At 43.4% G+C, this 19,877-nt stretch overlaps 1 protein-coding gene across 4 annotated transcripts in view; it reads right to left on the reverse strand.

Moving 5' to 3' along the window:
- SEMA6C (semaphorin 6C) overlaps positions 1-19,877 on the reverse strand; it is a 96,065-nt gene that overhangs the window by 60,399 nt on the left and 15,789 nt on the right. Inside the window, exon 1 of one of the 4 annotated variants that reach the window (XM_067472360.1) lies at positions 1,398-1,616. The exons of the other annotated variants lie outside the window; for them this stretch is intronic. The gene's annotated coding sequence lies outside the window, so the exon portion shown is untranslated. Of the gene's footprint in view, positions 1-1,397; positions 1,617-19,877 lie in introns of those variants that run through there. 4 annotated transcript variants of the gene reach the window in all.

Genomic DNA, 19,877 nt, shown 5'->3' on the forward strand with positions numbered 1-19,877 from the left:
GTCTGAATTCTATTTCGGCCGCAGCCATGGTTGCCAACTGATCCAAACCCTTAAAGCTCCTATGCTTTTAAGCGCTCTGATTTGCAGAAATTAGTTGAGAGACGGTTGAGCTGAACTCAGAATGAAGTCCAAGGTGGGTCACAATGGCAAAACGATGAAAACCTTCAACCTAAGGAATGATATATCAATTGGATTTTTATTACAGTTGCAAACAGGGTTGCCAACTGATCCCAACCCTCCAGGCTCCTGTGCTCTTAAGCTATGTTGACATGCAGAAATATGAAGTCCAAGGTGGGTCACAATGGCAGAATGATGAAAACGTTCAACCTAAAGAATGCAATATCAATTGCATTTCTATTTTAGCCACAAACAGGGTTGCCAACTGATCCAAACTCTTAAAGCTCCTATGCTTTTAAGCACTCTGATTTGCATAAATTAGCTGAGAGACAGTCAGGCTGGCAACAATCACCCAGTCGTCTATATAGAAATAAACTCTTACCCTTCGTGCGTAAGAAAGCAGCTACCACAGACATACATGTAGTGAAAACCCTGGGGGCTGAGGACAAACCAAATGGCAAGACATTAAAGCTATAGGCACCATAAAAGAGAGGTACCTATGATGGTGCCGGGCAACTGACACGTGAAAGTAGGCGTCCTTCAAATCAATGGTGGCAAACCACACCCCTTTAGACAATAAATGCATAATAGAAGCAAGAGTGACCATGCGAAACTTTTTGGTGGAATATGTTTATTCAAGGATCTAAGATCAAGAATTGGTCGTAAACCACCACCACGCTTCGTGACCAAGAAATAATGAGAAAAAAAGCAAAGAGAAACAACAGAAGGCTCAAGGGGGGAAATAGCCCTAACCTGTCAGAATGAAGTCCAAGGTGGCATAATGGCATAATGAGGAAAATCTTCAACCTTAGGAATGCAATATCAATTGGATATCTATTACAGCCACAAACAGGGTTGCCAACTGATCCCAACCCTCCAGGCTCCTGTGCGCTTAAGCTATTGTGACCTGTAGAAATTAGAAGAAATTTCAAGTCAGACCCAGTATTTAGTCCTAAGTAAGCCTAATTGCTCATGGCTGCAAACTCGGAAGGCGGAGGAGCGTGGGTTGGTATAAAAGTTGGCAACCCGGTATCCAAATTATTTATGGAAATGACATTTTGACTACTCTATCTTCTCCCTGCCCCATGTGCAAAGCCACCCGCCGAGGAGTTAAAACCTTGTCACTGAAGAGATCAGGAAAGGCTTGACAGGGCGAGACGACCAGAACGCCTGCCCGCATTAACATTTTACGGCCTTGCTCCGAAATTAGACAATGTAATTAAATGAAATATTATGCCAATTAAAATCCAGAGCCCCCCGCACGCCAATCTAATCCTTACCTTGGGCCATCTTCAATGTAAATTTAATATATTACTTCTCATCAACTCCACATTATATTCCGGTGCCTCCGAGCGGAGCCGGGCTAATTTTAGAGACTTTTCCAGCTGCTTCATTGCTTTCCCAGAAAGCGGGAGAGAGAAGAACAGGAGGAAAGCAATCCGGCGACAGAAAAGAACAGCGTACTGTCGGGAAAGTGAGCCAGGTCGCAGAGGTGGCGGACGGCAGCTAAATCAGATTAGAAATATGATAGAATCGGATTAGAGATCTGCAAGAGCCGGATTACGCTCTTGCAAGCGAACGGCGCTTCGGATGAGACGCCGGCGAGGTGTAATCGTGCTCCTTTTGGGTCTCTCCATGGCAAAGCTGGCATCGAGTGCAGCTTTGGAACAATGTCAAAATGTCATTCCCGTAATACTTTAAATACCAGGTTGTCAACTTTTATACCCTCCCCTGCTCCTCTGCCTTCTGAGTTTGCAATAATTGGCCCACTTTGGACTTCATTCTGGGTCCGACTTGAGTTTTTTCTAATTTCTACAGGTAAAAATAGCTTAAACGCACAGGAGCCTGGAGGGTTGGGATCAGTTGGCAACCCTGTTTGTGGCTGAAAAAGAAATCCAATTGATATTGCATTTCTGAGGTTGAAGGTTTTCATCATTCTGCCATTGTGACCCACCTTGGACTTCATATTTCTGCATGTCAACATAGCTTAAGAGCACAGGAGCCTGGAGGGTTGAGATCTGTCTATCTGTTTTCCTGTCTGTCTGTCTGTCCGTCCATCCGTCCTTCCTTCCTATCTTTCTTTCCCATCTATTTATCTTCCTATCTATCAACCATCTTCCTGTCTGTCTATCCTTCCTTCCTTCCCTCCCTCCATCTTCCTATCTGTCTGTCTGTCTGTCCACCCACCCATCCATCTTTCTACCCACCCATCCATCTTTCTACCCACCCACCCATCTACCCACCCACCCACCCACCCACCCTTCCTTCCTTCCTTCCTTCCTTCCTTCCTTCCTTCCCTCCCTCCCTCCCTCCCTCCCTCCCTCCCTCCCTCCATCTTCCTATCTGTCTGTCTGTCCATCCACCTATCTATCTATCTATCTATCTATCTATCTATCTATCTATCATCTATCTATCCATCCATCCGTCTGTCTATCAACCCTTCCTTCCTTCCCTCCCTCCCTCCATCCATCTTCCTATCTGTCTGTCTGTCCATCCATCCATCCACCCATCCATCTTTCTATCTATCCAACCATCCATCCATCTATCCGTCTGTCTATCCATCCATCCACCCATCCATCTTTCTATCCATCCATCCATCCATCCATCCATCCATCCATCCATCCGTCTGTCCATCCATCCATCCGTCTGTCCATCCACCCACCCACCCACCCATCCATCCATCCATCCATCCATCCATCCATCCATCCATCCATCCATCCATTTATTTTCCTATCTGTCTGTCTGTCTATCTGTCTATCCATCTGTCCATCCATCTGTCCGTCCATCTGTCCATCCATCCATCCATCCTTCTATCCTTCTATCCATCCATCCATCCATCCATCCATCCATCCATCCATCCATTGCCATTGTGACCCATCTTAGACTTCATTCTGAGTCCAGCTGATGGTCTCTCAACTAATTTCTGCAAATCAGAGTTCTTAAAAGCAGAGGAGCTTTAAGGGTTTGGATCAGTTGGCAACCCTGATTGTGGCTGAAATAGAAATCCAATTGATATTGCATTCCTAAGGTTCATCATTTTGCCATTGTGACCCACCTTGGACTTTATTCTGCATCCAGTATGACTGTCTCTGAGTTAATTTCTGCAAATCAGAATTCTTAAAAGCATAGGAGCTTTAAGGGTTGGGATCAGTTGGCAACCCTGAAATAGAAATTGAACTGATAATTGCATTCCTTGGGCGAAATGATCTAAAAACATGACGCATCGAAACCCTAAAGGTGGAAGCTCTGATCTTGGATGCTAAGCAGTGTCGGCCCTGGTTAGGAGTTGGATGGGAGACCAACAAATACAACCTACTGCGGCTCTCCCAAGGAAACCATATGACATTCAATATAGCCGAAAAGCCTGAATAAACCTGGTGTTTAACCACCGCCACCCGAAGATGCTTGATCGCCTCTGACCTCGGAAGTTAAGCAGGGTCAACCCTGGTTAGCACTTGGATGGGAGACCGCCGGGTTTTGGAACTGACAAAGTCAACTCTGGCAATCCCTGGCCCTATGAAAAGATAGTGAAATTCATGAGGTGGGGACGGGGCATCGCCATAATTTCAGATGCTAAGCAGGGTCGGCCCCGGTCGGTACTTGGAGGGGAGACCGCCAACGAACATCCAATAGATACTATTCCAAAAGAAAGGGAATAGTGTTGATGTAGAGCAGGCATGGGCAAACTTAGGCCCTCCAGGTGTTTTGGACTACAACTCCCACAATTCCTAACACCCGGTAGGGTGTTAGGAATTGTGGGAGTTGTAGTCCAAAACACCTGGAGGGCCGAAGTCTTTGACCCATAATGCGATCGTGGCACGGCCCACCTCCACATCCCTTCCCGGCTTTGGCGGCTGCTTCGGAAATTAAGCTATAAATAATTCAGGCCCAGAATACGGAGGCGACAAGGAACCCTCCTGAGCCTCGTCTCTGGCAAGCCAAGACGTGGAAGGGATTTATAGTGCGCCTCTCTCGGCGCTGGGCAGCAGAAAACAGAAATAATAAGGATGCCGCTTGGAAAGCAGAAGCAAAATTAGCAGGGGAAGCCAGCGAGAGAGCGAAGATGCAAATAAAGCAAAGGGTGCAGGGAAAGAATAATTGCCAACACAACGCAAATGGCAAGGGAAGCTTGCAATCAGCATCTCTAGCAGGCCTGGGCAAACTTCGGCCCTCCAAGTGTTTTGGACTTCAACTCCCAGAATTCTTAACAGCCGGTAGCATATTTCAGAGAAAGGAAGTGCCATTTTGCATAGATATTGTAGGTTGATAGATACTGTGGATAGATAGATAGATAGATAGATAGATAGATAGATAGATAGATAGAGATAGATAGACAAACAGACAGACAGATAGATAGATAAACAGATATTTATTTATTTATTTATTTATTTGCTATATTTATATACCGCCGTTTCTCAGCCTAGCCGGCGACTCAACCCGGTTTACAACATAATATAACAATCAACAGTAGATAGATAGATAAATATTGTCAATAGTCAGATATTGTAGATACTGAAGCTATATAAATACATTCCATAAAGTCGATAGATAGATAGATAGATAGATAGATAGATAGATAGATAGTGTAGATAGACAGACAGATAGATTAATACTGTCAATAGTCAGATATTTTAGATCCTGAAGCTATATAAATACATTCCATAAAGTCGATAGATAGATAGATAGATAGATAGATAGATAGATAGATAGATAGATAGTGTAGATAGACAGACAGATAGATTAATACTGTCAATAGTCAGATATTTTAGATCCTGAAGCTATATAAATACATTCCATAAAGTCGATAGATAGATAGATAGATAGATAGATAGATAGATAGATAGATAGTGTAGATAGACAGACAGATAGATTAATACTGTCAATAGTCAGATATTATAGATCCTGAAGCTATATAAATACATTCCATAAAGTCGATAGATAGATAGATAGATAGATGATAGATAGATAGATACTGTAGATAGATAAACATATAGATAGAGACACAGATAACATAGGTGGTTAAAAAGATAGATAGACACTATAGATATATAAATAGACAGATAGATGAATATATAGATAGATAAATAAATAAATAGATAGCATAAGTTGACACTGTGGGGAGATGGATAGATAGATAGATAGAGAGAGAGAGAGAGAGATACCATAGGTAGATAGGGAGGTAGGGAGGTAGATAGATAGGTAGACAGATAAACAGATAGATAGATAGATAGATAGATAGACAGATAGATGATAGATAGATGGATAGACTGATAGATCGATCAATAGATAGATAGATAGACAGACAGATACATAGACGGATGGATGGATGGATGGATAGATAAACAGATACCTAGATAGATAGATTAGATAGATAGATAGATAGATAGATAGATAGATAGATAGATAGATAGATACACAGATAGATAGATGAATATATAGATAGATATTTTAGATAGATAAATAAATCGATAGCATAAGTTGACACTGGAAAGATAGATAGATAGATAGATAGATAGATAGATAGATAGATAGATAGATAGATAGATACCGTAGGTAGATAGGGAGTTAGGGAGGTAGATAGATAGACAGAGAGGGAAACAGATAGATAGATAGATAGATAGATAGATAGATAGATAGATAGATAGATAGATAGATAGATAGAGAAATAAATAGCTAGATCCTGTCGATAGATAAATAAATAGATAGATACCATATTGATCAATACTGTGGATAGATAGATTGATTGATAGATAGATAGATAGATAGATAGAGACCACAGGTAGATAGATAGATAGATAGATAGATAGATATTGTAGATAGACAGATAGAGAAATAGATATTGTATATAGATAGATAAACAATAGATGAATAGATAAATACATGGATAAACAGATAGATAGATAGATAGATAGATAGATAGATAGATAGAGATACTGTAGTTAGATATACAGATAGATGAATAGATATACATTGTAGATAGATAGACAAATAGACAGATGAATAAATAGATAGACAGATAAACAGATAGATGGATGGATGGATGGATGGATGGATGGATGGATGGATGGATAGATAGACAAAGATACTGTAGTTACTCAGATAGATGAATAGATAGATATTGTAGATAGATAGACAAACAGATAAATAAATAGACAGATAAACAGATAGATAGATAGATAGATAGATAGATAGATAGATAGATAGATAGATAGACAAATAGATACTGTATATAGATAGATAAACAGATAGATGAATAGATACATAGATAGATAAACAGATAGATAGATAGATAGATAGATAGATAGATAGATAGATAGATAGATACAGACAGACACTATAGATGTCTGTCTATCTAGATGAATTGATAAATAGATAGATGAATTGATAAATAGATATTGTAGATAGTTAGACAAACAAACAGATAGATAGATACTAGATAGATAGATAGATGCTTCAAATAGGTAGATAGGGAAATAGTCCAGAAAACACAAATCACTGTTATTGGAATTGGGATCCATTGAAAAATGTCTTGGCTTTAAGAACTGATCAGCTGTGGACTAGGGCAATGGACTCTCTCTCTCTCTCTTTATAAATAGTTTGAGCCTCTTTTGGGAGTGTTTTGGTAGTGTCTCCCTGCCTGGTAGTATGGGGTTGGACTGGATGGCCCTTGGGGTCCCCTCTCATACGGCGATTCCGACCTGGAAGTCTCCAGCAATGTTTGTGAGCCCGGAGAGGGCCTGGCTGGCTGCTGACCCTCTCCGCCTCGTTGGTGTCACACCAAAGGGAATGACTGACTGCCTGGCGGATGCTTCCTCCCGGCCGGGCTGTCTCCCCACGTTCTCCTTGGCTGCCGGCTGCGAAGGGCGACGCCATTTGTCAAAGCGGGACGCCGGGAATCGATGCGGCAACCGGTCAGGTTCTGGTCTGTGCCATTTCGGGATGGCGGGTGACAAGCGCCCTCTCGTTGACATCCTTGCCTTTCGCTCAATGTGTACTTATGCTTGAGGATCGTGCTTATCTGCCTCTCCAAGCTACAGAGCTGGAAGAGACCCCAAAGGTCATCTAGTCCAACCCTATTATTATTATTATTATTATTATTATTGAATCCTAGAGTTGGAAGAGACCCTAAAGGTCATCTAGTCCAACCCTATTATTATTATTATTATTATTATTATTATTATTATTATTATTGAATCCTAGAGTTGGAAGGGACCCTAAAGGTCATCTAGTCCAACCCTATTCTTGCTATGTAGGAATCGACCACCCAAGCTCACCTGGATATGTCATCATCTCCACAATCTATTATTATTATTATTATTATTATTATTATTATTATTGAATCCTAGAGTTGGGAGGGACCCCAAAAGTCATCTAGTCCAACCTTCTTCTTCTTCTTCTTATTATTATTATTATTATTATTGAATCCTAGAGATGGAAGGGATCCCAAAGGTCATCTAGTCCATCCCTATTATTATTATTATTATTATTATTATTATTATTATTGAATCCTAGAGTTGGAAGGGATCCCAAAGGTCATCTAGTCCATCCCTATTATTATTATTATTATTATTATTATTATTATTATTGAATCCTAGAGTTGGAAGAGACCCCAAAGGTCATCTAGTCCAACCCTATTATTATTATTATTATTATTATTATTATTATTATTGAATCCTAGAGTTGGAAGGGACCCCAAAAGTCATCTAGTCCAACTCTATTCTTGCCATGTAGGAATCGACCACCCAAGCTCACCTGGATATGTCATCATCTCCACAATCTATTATTATTATTATTATTATTATTATTATTGAATCCTAGAGTTGGAAGGGATCCCAAAGGTCATCTAGTCCAACCTTATTATTATTATTATTATTATTATTATTGAAGTCTAGAGTTGGAAGGGATCCCAAAGGTCATCTAGTCCAACCTTATTATTATTATTATTATTATTATTATTATTGAATCCTAGAGTTGGAAGGGACCTCAAAGGTCATCTAGTCCATCCCTATTATTATTATTATTATTATTATTATTATTATTATTGAATCCTAGAGTTAGAGGGGACCCCAAAAGTCATCTAGTCCAACCCTATTCTTGCCATGTAGGAATAGGCCACCCAATCCCATTTGGATATGTCATCATCTCCACAATCTATTATTATTATTATTATTATTATTGAATCCTAGAGTTGGAAGGGACCCCAAAAGTCATCTAGTCCAACGCTATTTTTTCCATATAGGAGTAGACCATCCAAGCCCATCTGGATATGGCATCACCTTCATGATCTGTTGTTGTTGTTACTGAATCCTAGAGTTGGAAAGGACCCCAAAAGTCCTCTAGTCCAACCCTATTCTTGACATGTTGGAATTGACCAGCCAAACCCACCTGATTATGTCATCATCTCCACAATCTATTATTATTATTATTATTGAATCCTAGAGTTGGGAGGGGCCCCAGAGGTCATCTAGTCCAACCCTATTCTTATTCTTATTCTTATTGAATCTTAGTTGGAAGGTACCCCAAAGGCCATCTAATCCAACCCTATTATTGTTATTGTTGTTGTTGTTGTTGTTGTTGTTGTTGTTGTTGTTGTTGTTATTATTAAATCCTAGAGTTGGAAGGGACCCCAAAGGTCATCTAGTCCAATCCTATTATTATTATTATTATTATTATTATTATTATTACTATTATTAAATTCTAGAGTTGGAAGGGACTCCAAAGATCATCTAGTCCAACCTTATTATTATTATTATTATTATTATTATTATTATTGAATTCCAGAGTTGGAAGGAACCCCAAAGGTCATCTAGTCCAACCCTATTCTCCTTCTCCTTCTTCTTCTTCATTATTATTATTATTATTATTATTGAATCCTAGAGTTGGAAGGGACCCCAAAGGTCATCTAGTCCAACCCTATTCTTGCCATGGAGGAATAGACCATCTAAGCCCACTTGGATATGCCATTATTTATTATTATTATTATTATTATTATTATTATTATTATTATATTGAATCCTAGAGTTGGAAGGGACCCCCAAGGGCCATACATTCTGACCGCATTCTGTATCAAGGCACCACTCTAGCCCTCCCGACAGATGTCCATTCAGCCTGTGCTCAGAAACCACAGCTCTTAATGTTCCTTTCCTGCTTTCCCAATAGCGAATCACGGCGTCTCTTGAGGCGAAGGCTTTGGAGCCTCGGAGGCGGAGAAGGAGGCCTTTGCGGTGGGAGAGGAGCCGGGCATCCTTGGAAAGAAGCCCTCGGGAAGATCTCTTCCAAGGCCGTTGAACTTTGCAAACCCAGTCGAAATGCAACGCCAATAACTGCGTACCCAGTGCCTTGATGCAAACTCTCTCTTTCCAGGGACTGAGTTGCAAGGGAATGCAGCCAAAGAGAGATCTTGTACTGGGTAAAACAGAGATTATATAATATGTCTCCAAGCCGCACTAGATTCTCCATCGAGCCAAGATGTTAAAAATCCACTCTGAGAAAAATAGAGATGATGCCAGAGTTTTCTGCCTGTGAAGTTGTCAGTTAACTCTAGTTACTCTCCTAGTTACTCTTTAATTACTCTGATGGTTCTTGGGTTAGAGTTCAATGGTGGGGGAATAGCCAAGGATACGGGTTTAGTTTCTTTTTGGGCCTCGTGCATTCAGGGTTCTTTAAATCAGCTACAATTAATGACTATTACTTTAGAAAGTTACTTTTCCCAAATGATAACTATCAAGAGTTATTTCTCCCAAACAGTAACAGTCAATAATTACTTTTCCTAAACAGTAACAGTCAAGAGTTATTTCTCCCAAACGATAACAGTCAAGAGTTACTTCTTCCAAACGATAACAGTCAAGAGTTACCTTTCCCAAACAATAACAGTCAAGAGTTACTTTTCCCAGACAATAACAGTCAAGAGTTACTTTTCCCAAACAATAAGTTAAGAGTTATTTCTCCCAGACAATAACAGTCAAGAGTAACTTCTTCCAAACAATAACAGTCAAGAGTTACTTCTTCCAAATGATACTTTTCCCAAACAATAACAGTCAAGAGTTATTTCTCCCAAAGGATAACAGTCAAGAGTTACTTTTCCCAAACAATAACAGTCAAGAGTTACTTCTTCCAAACAATACCAGTCAAGAGATACGTTTCCCAAACAATAAGTCAAGAGTTATTTCTCACAAATGATAACAGTCAAGAGTTACTTCTTCCAAACAATACCAGTCAAGAGTTACTTTTCCCAAACAATAACAGCCAAGAGTTACCTTTCCCAAACAATAACAGTCAAGAGTTACTTTCCCCAAATGATAGTAGAGTTACATCTCTCAAATGACAACAGTAGGGTCATTTTTTCCAAACGATAACAGTCAAGAGTTACTGTCCTCAAATGATAACAGAGAGTTACTTTTCCCAAACGCTAGCAGTAGTTACTTTTCCCAAATGATATCAAGCTGCATTCCCCAGTTGTTACTTTCTCCAAACACTAACAGTAGAGTTATCTTTTCTAAATGATGTTAAGTTACTTTTTCCAGTAGTTATTTTCCCCAAATGCGAACAGAGTTCCCTTTTCCAAATGATAAGTCAAGAGTTACTTTCTCCAAATGATAACAGTAGAGTTGTCTTTTTCAAATAAGTCAAGAGTTACTTTTCCCAAATGCTAACAGTAGAGTTGCTTTTCCCAAGTGATAAGTCAAGAGTTACTTTTCCCAAATGATAACAGCAGAGTTACTTCTCTCAAACACTAACAGTTGAGTTATGTTCCCCAAATGATAAGTCAAGAGTTACTTGTCCCAGTAGTTACTTCTCCCAAACACTAACAGTGGAGTTACATTCCCCAAATGATAAGTCATGAGTTACTTTTCCCAGTAGTTACTTCTCCTAAGCAATAACAGTTGAGTTAATTTCCCCAAATGATAAGTCACGAGTTACTTTTCCCAGTAATTACTTCTTCTAAACAATGAGTCAAGTTATGTTCCCCAAATGATAAGTCATGAGTTACTTTTCCCAGTCGTTACTTCTCCCAAACAAAAAGAGTCGAGTTATGTTCCCCAAATAAGTCAGGAGTTACTTTTCTCAGTAGTTACTTCTCCTAAGCAATAACAGCCGAGTTACGTTCCCCAAATGATAAGTCAATAGTTACTTTTCTCAGTAGTTACTTCTCCCAAACACTAACAGTGGAGTTACGTTCCCCAAATGATAAGTCATGAGTTACTTTTCCCAGCAGTTACTTCTCCTAAGCAATAACAGTTGAGTTACGTTCCCCAAATGATAAGTCATGAGTTACTTTTCCCAGTAATTACTTCTTCCAAACAATAAGAGTCAAGTTATGTTCCCCAAATGATGTCATGAGTTACTTTTCTCATTAGTTACTTCTCCCAAACAATAATAGTCGAGTTACATTCCCCAAATGATAAGTCAAGAGCTACTTTTCCCAGTAGTTACTTCTCCTAAGCAATAAGAGTTGAGTTACTTTCCCCAAATGATAAATCAAGCGGTACTTTTCCCAGTAGTTACTTCTCCTAAGTAATAATAGTCGAGTTACTTTCCCCAAATGATGTCAAGAGTTACTCTTCCCAGTAGTTACATCTCCTAAGCAATAATAGTCGAGTTACTTTCCCCAAATGATAAGTCAGGAGTTACTTTCCCCAGTAGAGTTACTTTCCCCAAACAATAACATCGGAGTTACTTCTCCAAACGATAACAGTAGAGTTCCTTCTTCCAAATGATAACAGTACAGTTACTTTTCCTAAACTGTAACAGTCAAGAGTTCCTTTTCCCATTCTTAACTGGGACTTTGGGGGCAGTAACAGTAATATTCAAAGCCTACGCAGCCCCGAACATTGTAATTCCGGTCGAGTTGGGCCTATGTGCCTCCTCTCGCAAAGCCGAGGGATGCTTTAATTAATTAAGAGTCATGCAAAATTAAAAATAGTTCCAACCTGCCCTATATACTGCAAGGGGTCTCAAGGCTGTCTTCTGATGTTCCCAAACAAGGCCAACCTATAGGCCCCACAAAGAGGTTTTTCATGGCTTCGCGGGGATTGCAATCACAAGGTTGGCACAGGACTTGTTGTTGTTCTTTGGGCCAAAGGGCATCACAACAAGGAGAAGTTACTGGAGCGAAAGGCACCACAATGGGCTCACATTGTGGTGCATTTAGGCGGTTTGACCCCGGTTCGACTGCCCAAGGCTCAGGGCTACGGAGTCCTGGGATCTATAGTTCTCCAAGGACTTCCAATGCCTCGATTCACACAGGCTGAAATAGCATTGGCTTCTGTTGCTGCAGCACTGGCTAACAGGTTCAATTCAGGATCGTCAGTGATTCAGTGCTTGGGATCTGTAGTTCTCCAAGGATCTCTAGTTCTCCAAGGACTTCCAATGGCTCGATCGTCACAGGCTGAAATGGGATTAGCTTTTGTTGCTGCAGCACTAACTGACTCAGGTTCAATTCAGGATCGTCAGTGATTCAGTGCTTGGGATCTGTAGTTCTGCAAGGATCTGTAGTTCTCCAAGGACTTCCAATGGCTCGATTCACACAGGTTGAGATGGCGTTGGATTCTGTTGCCGCAGCACTGACTGACTCAGGTTCAATTCAGGATCGTCCATGATTTAGTGCTTGGGATCTGTAGTACTTCAAGGATCTGTCGCTCTCCAAGGACTTCCAATGACTCAGTTTACACAGGCTGAGATGGCATTAGCTTTTGTTGCCACAGCACTACATGGCTCAGGTTCAATTCGGGATCGTCAATGATTCAGTGCTTGGAATCTGTAGTTCTCCAAGGACTTCCAATGGCTCGCTTCACACAGGCTGAGATAACATTGGCTTCTGTTGCTGCAGCACCGACTGACTCAAGTTCAATTCAGTATTGTCACTGATTCAGTGCTTGGGATCAGTAGTTCTCCAAGGATCTGTAGTTCTCCAAGAATCTGTAGTTCTCCAAGGACTTCCAATGGCTCAATTCACACAGGCTGAGATGGCATTGGATTCTGTTGCTGCAGCACTGACTGGTTCAGGTTCAATTCAGGATCGTCAATGATTCAGTGCTTGGGATCTGTAGTTCTCCAAGGATCTGCAGTCCTCCAAGGACTTCCAATGGCTCGATTCACACAGGCTGAGATGGCATTGGATTCCGTTACTGGAGTACTAGCTGGCTCAGGTTCAATTCAGGATCGTCCATGATTTAGTGCTTGGGATCTGTAGTTCTCCAAGGACTTCCAATGGCTCGATTAACACAGGCTGAAATGGCATTGGCTTCTGATGCTGCAGCACTGACAGACTCAGGTTCAATTCAGGATCATCAGTGATTCAGTGCTTGGGACCTGTAGTTCTCCAAGGATCTGTAGTTCTCCAAGGACTTCCAATGGCTCGATTCACACAGGCTGAGATAACATTGGCTTCTGTTGCTGCAGCACCAACTGACTCAGGTTCAATTCAGTATTGTCAGTAACTCAGTGCTTGGGATCAGTAGTTCTCCAAGGATCTGTAGTTCGCCAAGGGTCTGTAGTTCTCCAAGGACTTCCAATGGCTCGATTCACACATGCTGAAATGGCATTGGCTTTTGTTGCTGCAGCACTGACTGACTCAGGTTCAATTCAGGATCATCCATGATTCAGTGCTTGGGATCTGTAGTTCTCCAAGGACTTCCAATGGCTCGATTAACACAGGCTGAAATGACATTGGCTTCTGATGCTGCAGCACTGACAGACTCAGGTTCAATTCAGTATTGTCAGTGATTCAGTGCTTGGGATCAGTAGTTCTCCAAGGATCTGTAGTTCTCCAAGAACCTGTAGTTCTCCACGAATCTGTAGTTCTCCAAGGACTTCTGATGGCTCGCTTAACACAGGCTGAGATGGCGTTGGCTTCTGTTGCTGAAGCACTAGCTGGCTCAGGTTCAATTCAGGATCGTCAATGATTCAGTGCTTGGGATCAGTAGTTCTCCAAGGATCTGTAGTTCTCCAAGGACTTCCAATGGCTCGATTCACCCATGCTGAAATGGCATTGGCTTTTGTTGCTGCAGCACTGACTGACTCGGGATCAATTCAGGATCGTCAATGATTCAGTGGAGGGCGGAATATAAATGTTTTAAATAAATAAATAAATAAATAAATAAATAAATAAATGATCATCAAGTTTGCAGAAAACACCAAATTGGGAGGGAGAGCCAAGACTCCAGAGGACAGGAGCCGAATTCACAACGATCTTCACAGATGAGAGAGTTGAGTTGCCAAAACTAACAAAATGAAGTTCATTGGGGACAAATGCGAGGTACTCCACTTAGGAAGAAAAGGATCAAGGGTTTGGAGAACAAGCCCTATGAGGAGCGGCTTAAAGAGCCGGGCATGTTTACCCTTCAGAAAAGAAGGCTGAGAGGAGACATGACGGCCTACAACTCCTGGCTCGAGAGCGGTACGTGTGAAAAAGATCTTGGAGTCCTCGTGGACAACAAGTTAAACATGAGCCAACAATGTGATACGGCGGCAAAAACAAAGCCAACGGGATTTGGGCCTCTATAGTGTTTAGATTCCCGGGAAGGCATGCTCCCCATGCTCTATTCTGCCTTGGTTAGACCACACCTGGAATCACACTGTGACCAATTCTGGGCACCACAATTGAAGGGAGATGTTGACAAGCTGGAATGTGTCCAGAGGAGGGTGACTCAAAGGATCAACGGTCTGGAGAACAAGCCCTATGAGGAGCGGCTTAAAGAGCCGGGCATGTTTACCCTTCAGAAAAGAAGACTGAGAGGAGACATGACGAGAGCAGTACGTGTGAAAAAGATCTTGGGAGTCCTTGTGGACAAGAAGTTAAACATGAGCCTGGAATGTGATGCGGCGGCAAAAAAAGTCAGTGGGATTTGGGCCTCTATAGTGTTTAGATCCCCGAGAAGTCATGCTCCCCATGCTCTATTCTGCCTTGGTTAGAACACACCTGGAATCACACTGTGTCCAGTTCTGGACAGTCACAATAGAAGGGAGATGGTGACTAAAATGATCAAGGGTCTGGAGAACAAGCCCTATGAGGAGCGGCTTAAAGAGCTGCTGGGCATGTTTAGCCTAAACAAGAGAGTCTGAGAGGAGACATGGTGAGGGCCTCCATAGTGTTTAGATCCCCGGGAAGTCATGCTCCCCATGCTCTATTCTGCCTTGGTTAGACCACACCTGGAATCACACTGTGTCCAGTTCTGGTCACCACAATTGAAGGGAGATGTTGACAAGCTGGAATGTGTCTAGAGGAAGAGGGCGACTAAAATAATCAAGGGTCTGGAGAACAAGCCCTATGAGGAGCGGCCCTTGAACCTTTGAGCCACCCTCCTCTGGACATATGCCAGCTTAGAGTCAACATCTCCTTCAATTGCAGTGTCCAGAATTGGATGCAGTGTGATTCCAGGTAAAGCGGTCCGACCAAGGCAAAATAGAATAGAGGATGTGTAGCATGACTTCCCGGGATCTAGACACTATAGAGGCCAAAATCCCGTTGGCTTTTTGAGCTACCGCATGGATTTAGACCCTCACAAGCCCTTGGCGAACCTGTGAGATGTAGTTTCCCCCCACTTTCTGTAGACTATTGCCCGAAATTTGTTGCCGCACCCCGATGAGGACCATAACCCCTTTTGTTTTGCCGGCGGGCCAAATTATACCCAAAAATAGCCGGGAAACAGGCCGATCCGAGGACATTGCCGGAACACGTAGCTGGCAGAGCTCCAGCCAAAGGAGCCGAAGGACGGCGGCTAATAAGAGGGAGATAAAGGGATTTGAGGGGATCATGACGCTCGGCCGGCCAACAGGTCCGCCTCTAATCCCTCCGCCGCGACCCGTAACGACCCGGATCGAACCAGCCGGATTAGGAGACCCTTCGCTCGGGCGCAAGGAGGGCCTTTTCCGCGGCTCCCGGCACAATCCTCTCCCTTTCGCTGCCTGCCGGGAGAAGGGAAATAATCATTATTTCTTCCACTCGCACGCTTCGGGCACATGGACCGGAATACAAAGCAGAAGAGATGGCTTCGCGGAAGAGGTCGGAATCAGGAAGACAATAACTCCCACCAACCACGGCCAATACACTTCCAATTCACGGAGCCAGCAGTGTGGAGCTGCAGCAGCGAAGGCCAATGCGATCTTAGCCACGACATCTATTTTCCAGTCTAATTCAAGGTGTTGAGAAGTCATAGTCCCCATCTATTCTCCACTATCCCTCATTTTGGATTACTATTGATGCTAAATTGAACCTGAGCCAGCCGTGTGTTGCTGCAGCAATGAAGGCCAATGCTATCCGAGCCAATCCACCTCCAGTCTAATTCAAGCCGTTCAGCAGTGGAACTCTCTGCCCCGGAGTGTGGTGGAGGCTCCTTCCTTGGAAGCTTTTAAACAGAGGCTGGATGGCCATCTGTCAGGGGTGATTTGAATGCAATATTCCTGCTTCTTGGCAGAATGGGGTTGGACTGGATGGCCCATGAGGTCTCTTCCAACTCTTTGATTCTATGATTCTATGATTCTAAGTCATAGTCCCCATCTACGAGGGTTGAATGAAAAGTACTGCCTCCACCTTCGTAACTCTCAACAGATGACAGTACTAGTATGTGGCAGGTACTGGCTTGTTCAGTAGACTCTTCTCTACAGTTCCATTTGGGTGGGAAGCCTTAGCATTGAACAGTTGCATTTTTAAAGTGAAAAGTAATGCCTCCATCTTCATAATTCCTCAACAGATGGCAGGACTGGTATGCGGCAGGTACTGGCTTGTTCAGTAGACTCTCCTCTACAGTTCCATTTGGGCGGGAAGCCTTAGCATTGAGCAGTTGTGTTGTTAAAGTGCGAAGTATGGAACACTTCGCAGATGGTAGATCAATACGACTTAAGCAACATATGTGGCAGGTACTGGCTTGTTCAGTAGACCCTCCTTCTCAGTTCCATTGAATGAAAAGTAAACCCTCCACCTTTGTAACTCCTCAACAGATGGCAGGGCTGGTATGTGGCAGGCACTGGCTTGTTCAGTAGACTCTCCTCTACAGTTCCATTTGGGCAGGAAGCCTTAGCATTGAGCAGTTGTTTTGTTAAAGTGAAAAGTAATGCCTCCACCTTCGTAACTCCTCAACAGATGGCAGTACTGGTATGCGGCGGGTACTGGCTTGTTCAGTAGACTCTCCTCTACAGTTCCATTTTGGCGGGAAGCCTTTGCATTGAGCGGTTGTGTTGTTAAAGTGCGAAGTATGGAACACTTCGCAGATGGTAGATCAATACGACTTAAGCAACATATGTGGCAGGTACTGGCTTGTTCAGTAGACTCTCCTCTACAGTTCCACTGAATGAAAAGTAATGCCTCCACCTTTGTAACTCCTCAACAGATGGCAGTACTGGTATGCGGCAGGTGCTGGCTTGTTCAGTAGACTCTCCTCGACAGTTCCATTTTGTAAATCTTCAACAGATGGCAGTGATTGGTTGGGGGGGGGGGGCACCAAAATACTGTTTGCTTACCGTTGAAAATTACCTAGGGCCGCCTCTGCCCATCCAGCACAGGTTGTGACCCTATACCCTTTATCAAAGTCATTAATAAGGATCCTGAACAGGACTGGGCCCATAACCCTGCTTCTGGCACTCCCCTCGCCACTTCTTTCCAGGGTTGGGGAGAATCAGGTGTGGTCTAACCAAGGCAGAATAGAGCATGGGGAGCATGCCTTTCCGGACTCTAGACACTATAGAGGCCTCTGGGTTCGTTTGCTTAACCCATTACAGATCCCCCGAACCGTAATTTTGCCTAGCCCACATTGGACTCGTTTCCTTGCCAGAAGGTCATGGGGGACCTTGTCAAAAGCAATCCAGATGCACTCCATCCACGGCATTCTCCGCATCTACCCAGCTTGTAACTCTATTGACAAAAGAGACCAGATGAGTCTGGCATGACTGGTCTCTTCCAACTCTAGGATTCTATGATTCAGAGGCTGAATGGTCATCTGTTGGGAGGTTTTGGATGGTGTCTTCCTGCATGATAAGAGGTTGGATTGGATGATCTCTTAAGGATCTCTTCCAACTTGAGGATTGTTATGATTCAGAGGCTGGATGGTCATCTGTCGGGAGGATTTGAATGATGTCTTCCGGCATGGCAGGAGGTTGGACTGAATGACCTCTTAGGGGTTTCTAAGATTCAGAGGCGGGATGGTCATCTGTCGGGAGGGTTTGGATGGCGTCTTCCTGCGTGATAAGAGGTTGGACTGGATGACCTCTTAGGGGTCTCTTCCAAGATTCAGAGGCTGGATGGTCATCTGTCAGGAGGATTTGGATGGTGTCTTCCTGCATGGCAGGAGGTTGGACTGGATGACCTCTTGGGGGTCTCTTCCAAGATTCAGAGGCTGGATGGTCATCTGTCGGGAGGGTTTGGATGGTGTCTTCCTGCATGGCAAGAGACTGGACTGGATGACTTGTTAGGGGTCTCTTCCAAGATTCAGAGGCTGGATGGTCATCTGTCGGGAGGGTTTGGATAGTGTCTTCCTGCGTGATAAGAGGTTGGGCTGGATGATTTCTTAAGGGTCTCTTCCAACTTGAGGATTGTATGATTCAGAGGCTGGATGGTCATCTGTCGGGAGGGTTTGGATGGTGTCTTCCTGCATGGCAAGAGACTGGACTGGATGACCTCTTGGGGGTCTCTTCCAAGATTCAGAGGCTGGATGGTCATCTTTTGGGAGGTTTTGGATGGTGTCTTCCTGCATGATAAACGGTTGGACTGGATGACCTCTTGGGGGTCTCTTCCAAGATTCAGAGGCGGGATGGTCATCTGTCGGGAGGATTTGGATGGTGTCTTCCTGCATGGCAAGAGATTGGGTTGGATTATCTCTTAAGGGTCTCTTCCAACTTGAGGATTGTATGATTCAGAGGCTGGATGGTCATCTGTCCGGAGGATTTGAATGGTGTCTTCCGGCATGGCAGGAGGTTGGACTGGATGACCTCTTGGGGGTGTCTTCCAAGATTCAGAGGCTGGATGGTCATCTGTCGGGAGGGTTTGGATGGCATCTTCCTGCATGGAAAGAGGTTGGATTGGATGATCAATCCGTGTTGACTAAGTGTTTGCAGACCACTTCCTTAAGAATCTTTTCCAGAATCTTGCCTGGTATCGACATGAGGCTGACTGGGTATTCGTCATTGTTTGGCTCGCTCTTTGTCTCCTTCTTGAAGACAGGTAGGGACCACATTGACCCTCCTCCAATCTGCTGGGACTTCTCCCGTTCTCCAAAAACTCTCCAAGATGATTGCCCCTCCTTCCCCCCGCCCGCTTCCAGCAGAAGGCAGAGCCCCCGAAGGCCACGTCTCCATCTGCTGCGATGCCAAGTGGAGCAAGGAGTGGAGCAAGGCTCAGCCAAAACACCACCTGGCAGCCGGCGCGGCAGCCTTGGCGTCTCCCGGACCTCTCCTTGGAAATCTGTTCCTGTGTTTTGAGGGTTGTTTTCCACCCCTTACAATGGAAGGAAATTTCTCAAGGCCTCTGCAAAGACATACGGTGGTCCACGCTCTGTTACATCCCGAATAGACTACTGCAACACACTCTACATGGGGCTGCCTCTGAAGACTGCCCGGAAGCTCCAGCTTGTCCAGCGCTCGGCAGTCAAGTTGCTCACAGGAACTGGGTACAGGGAGCATACTACTCCCTTGTTACACCTGCTCCTACGAGGGTTGAATGAAAAGTAATGCCTCCACCTTTGTAACTCCTCAACAGGTGGCAGTACTGGTATGCAGCAGGTACTGGCTTGTTCAGTAGACTCTCCTTTACAGTTCCATTTTGGAGGGTT

This window comes from Anolis sagrei, chromosome 12 (assembly GCF_037176765.1).
Source record: "Anolis sagrei isolate rAnoSag1 chromosome 12, rAnoSag1.mat, whole genome shotgun sequence".
In the NCBI taxonomy this organism is placed as follows: Eukaryota; Metazoa; Chordata; class Lepidosauria; order Squamata; family Dactyloidae; genus Anolis; species Anolis sagrei.